The following is a 4,449-nucleotide window of genomic DNA, read 5'->3' as shown; positions in this document are numbered from 1 at the left end:
TATTTGTGGTCCAAGTTGGTCGGGAAAAGAAAAATATTGATTAGGATGGGTGTTTTAAAGTAGAATGTTGGAAAATGGCGCAAGTTTTTTCTTATTCTTGCAACTTCCATGCAGTAAGTAAAGTGGACATCTCGGTTTGATTAAAGGGAAATTCAATTCACTTTCAATGTTTCTCATAATAAGGCAATACACTTCCAAATGGTTAGAGGGGTTTTAAATTTTATCTTTTTTTTTAATGGCAAAATTTTTATTAAACCACTAGCAAGAAGCTAGAGGAAGAGAGAAACAAGAAACAGAACGAGATAAAACCAGATTACATGTGTGACAAAGAAAAAAATACACCATGATTCCCAGTTCAAGAGAAATCCATTCCCTCTATTTTTAATCCATAAGAAAGCCAATGTTTTTATGTCTTCAAAGACCTTTAATGGAGATGAGTGTATTTGTTGAAGATCAAATCATTCCTTACTCTCCATGTTCCCCATAGGGCAGTTAGAAAGATAGCATGCAAGACCTTTTGGTGGGATGCCCCTTGAAAGCAATTGTGTTTTCTTAAGAGAAGATCTTCAATCGATGTGGCATGAGTTGCATTCACATCACACCATGTTTGTATTAAGAGCCAAATCTCCTTTACCCATCGACAATCAAGTAGAATTTGAATGGAAGATTCCACCTCCAACCCACAAGATTCACACAACATCGAGTCCATTCTAACACCTTGCTTTTCCATATCCATTTTGGAGGGTAAACGGTTCAACACAGATCTCCATCCTTAATTGGGACCAATTTATTCCAAAAACGTTTATATGCTAACGGAGTGCATACATTAGATTCCCACAAACTTCTGAGAGAGCTCACATAAAACTTTTTGTCCAAGTTGTCGAGCCATTTCCAAGTGTCATTGGAGTTATGGAAGACAGCCACATTAATCTCCAGTGTACATCTGTTTAGTTCATCTAGTTCAATTAAATATCTGGGGAGCCGACTCCAACTCCATAAGCAAAGAGGTACGCCATCTGATTTGGTGCATCAATCCATAACTATGCATTGTTTTATGGATTATAATATAAACAAAGATGGGTATTTCTCTTTAAGGTTTACCCAACCATATTTCATACCAAAATGATGTCAGGTTCCCACATCCAAATTGTTTTTTAAAAAGGGCTTGCAAATCAATGTTATGAACCTGGAAATCAGTTGTAATACTTACAATATTCTTCCAAACCCCAGAAACTGCCAATCTAACATGAAACATCTTCCAGGATCTCACCATTTCATGTATTGAGAAAATCAGCTTTGACTAAAGGGCAGATGGTTTTGTTATCAATCACCACAACCATTTAGCAAGCAGTGAGAGGTTAGCATCTCTCAAGCTTAGTAATCCCAGGCCTCCTAAATTTTTTGTAGTTAATACTTTGTCCCATGCTATCCAGCAGATCTTAGAACCCGAGTTGTTTCCACCCTATAAGAACTTCCTCCTAATTCTTTCTAAATCCTCAATCACCTTTAAAGTCACTTTGAACATTGACAAATAAAATATCAGTAGACTCCCAAGCACCGAATTAAGAAGTGTAATCCTTCCTCCAAATGATAATGTGTTAGCTTTCCATGACGACAGTTTCCGTTGGAATTTTTCAATGATGGGAGCCTAATTTTTAATGAGTGACATGTTGGCACCCACCGGTAATCCCAAATAGGTGAATGGGAATGAAGATGCTTAACAGTGGAGAAATTGAGTAACAGACCTGATTTCATTCTGATTAACCCTAACACCAAAAACTTTACTTTTTGAGAAATTGACCTTAAGCCCATATGAGAGATGAAAACATCGTAGGATTCTAGCAAGGTTAAGAAGATTGATTCTTGACCATTCCTCGATAAATAGGGCATCATCTTCGTAAAACATATGTGATATCCTAGGCCATCCATTTAGGAATGAAATACCCCGAAAAATACCAAGTTCACCGGCTTTGTGCATGACCGCATTCAGCGACTCCATTGCAAGAATGAATAAAAATGTGGCCAATGGATCACCTAGTCTCACACCCTTGTTAACCGAGAATTCATTTGTCGGTGCACCATTATCTAGAACTGATGTTTTGGATGAGGAGAGACATCCAGGAATCCATAGTCTCCAGCGCAAAGGAAAGCCTAGTTGAGACATAATTGAATCAAGAAAGCTCCAACTCAGAGAGTCAAAGGCTTTGTTAAAATCAAATTTGAAAAGGAGAGCCTCCTTGTTGTTTCGATTTAGCCAAGAAAGTGCTTCATTTATCATTAATAACCCATCCAGTATGTTGCGACATGTAATGAACGCGGTTTGTTCTTCACCCACAACAGAACCGATGACCATTTTTAGGTGATTTGCGAGAACTTTTGCAATTACTTTATATATACAGCCAATTAAATTAATTGGCCTATAATCTGAAAGTGAGAGAGGGCCGTTTACTTTTGGGACCAATTAAATAAATGATGAATTACATCCGGTGTTTAGGATACCAGTGGAATGAAAATTATGAAAAATACCCATGAAATCATTCTAAAAAATATCCCAAAAAGATTTGAGAAATTTAAATGAGAAACCATCTGGTCCGGGGCCCGCTCATTCCCACAGCTCCAAACCGCAACCTTCACTTCCAATAACCAGAGAAGCATCTGACTCCGATAGTGTATTGAAAAACTCACACTCTAATATAGGTCTAGCGTCCATCTTTTCAGAAATTTTTTCTTTGAAATATAAGAAAACCTCAGTTTTAATTGAGGTGGGATCGGTAGACCATACACCATTAATTGAGAGACCATTGATCCGATTATTCGATATGTTGCTGTTTATGATCACATGAAAGAACCGTGAGTTTTCTTCACCCTCGACAACCCAATGTATTCTATCCTTCTGTTGATATCAAGGTTTTTTTTATGTTCAAGACCCAATAATTTTTGTTTCCTTTCCATACGGTTCTCCGATTCCACACTTAACCTCTCGATTCAACAATAATTTCCAATGCATCAATCCACAGCTTTAATGACTTCAACTCACCATTTTCTTTTTCCATCTTCTTAATTTTCCAATGTTTAATTGCATTGTTTCTCTTCCGAAGTTTACAAGAAAGAAGCTTGTCTGGAGGACCATTGAATTGGAAAGAGGCAGCCGCTTCTCGCACCATATCACCAAAGTTTGGATCCATAAGCCAATTATTAAAAAACGGAAGGGAGAAGGACCAAAGTCACATATCGATGTGAGAAGAACAAGTGGGAAGTGATGAGACAATTCACGTGGAAGAGCAATGAGAGATGCAGTGGGCCATTTACCCATGAAGTTTGGACCCACCAAAATTCTATCAATTTTACTCAACTTCTCACCGCCATAAGTATACTTCATGCCACCCATTGGGTATTCAAGAAGATGTTCTTTAGAAATGAACTCATTAAATTTTCTAGCCCCTAATTCGCAGAATTGTGAGTTCATTCTGTCTCACATCATTAAAGTCGTCCATAAGTATCCATAGTCTAACGTGTTAATCAAGCTTAGAATATTAGTCAACAAACTATTTTTCAAAGCCTGACATTGAGGTGCATAAACATTAGCAATTATAACATCCTCCTCCACCCCTTGTAAAGAGCCCACAATTATCAGAAAGTGTTGATTTTTGAAAACATGCTTTTTCTTAAAAATACTTGTGTTCCATATATAGAAAAGACCACCTGATCGACCATTTGCATCCACATGCTCAAAATCAAAAATTGATCTATCCCAAAAAAATTAAAATAAAATTCTTGAAGAGTCGATAAATTGAGATTATTGAAAAGCAATAAAATGAATTTTGTTACCCCTTTTTAGACGTTGAATCCATTCCATTTTGGCGGAACTACCAGCACCCCTAATATGGATGGCCATAAAATTCATTATAAAACTTTGTCAGCCCTGTAGATTTCACCAGATCATTGATTTGTTTATCGAAATTCCCCATTTGAAATCCCAAGCAATTCCCAAGTTCGATGGTATCTGATATCTCCTGATTAATTCTATCCAGACGACGAGAGGAAGACTCTGATTGTGAGTTGCACGTCGATTGTTGAGAGGAGCGGGGGATCCAGAGCCTATCTTTAATTTTGAGAGAGTGAGGAGGGTGCCAAGCGTGCGATTTAGAGAAACCACTAGATGAATTTTTAGATGCTTTCGAACCAGATATTTGAGAAGAGTGGAAAGACCCATTTAAGTCAGGCAAAGGAGCAGGAGCATGTAGAAGATTAACATTTAAATCTAAAATATTACTTTCCTTATTTTTATCCACCGGATCCGTGAGGTTTGGGTTCGTGTGATTACCTAAGCTCAAATCTTGCTCAGAGCCCAAGGAATGGAGCAGGCCCATATTTTGTTGCAAATCTTCTAAGACGTTGACCTAGGTAAGGGCCCATCTTAATTTTATCTATTTGTGTATATCATTCTAC

General features: G+C 37.5%; 1 long non-coding RNA gene across 1 annotated transcript; it reads right to left on the bottom strand.

The window, feature by feature from the left end:
- Positions 1–303: 303 nt before the first annotated feature.
- LOC145133510 (uncharacterized) lies at positions 304–4,212 on the bottom strand. The gene is made up of 2 exons (XR_013718598.1): positions 3,829–4,212; positions 304–3,746 (listed from the first exon to the last, which is right to left on the bottom strand). It is a non-coding gene; the product is annotated as an uncharacterized LOC145133510 (long non-coding RNA).
- Positions 4,213–4,449: the final 237 nt, after the last annotated feature.

This window comes from Lactuca virosa, chromosome 1, assembly GCF_052849685.1.
Source record: "Lactuca virosa cultivar CGN04683 chromosome 1, Lactuca_virosa_CGN04683_v6, whole genome shotgun sequence".
Taxonomy (NCBI): domain Eukaryota; kingdom Viridiplantae; phylum Streptophyta; class Magnoliopsida; order Asterales; family Asteraceae; genus Lactuca; species Lactuca virosa.
Note: the sequence above shows the minus strand (reverse complement) of the source record. Positions and strands in the feature narration are given on the sequence as shown.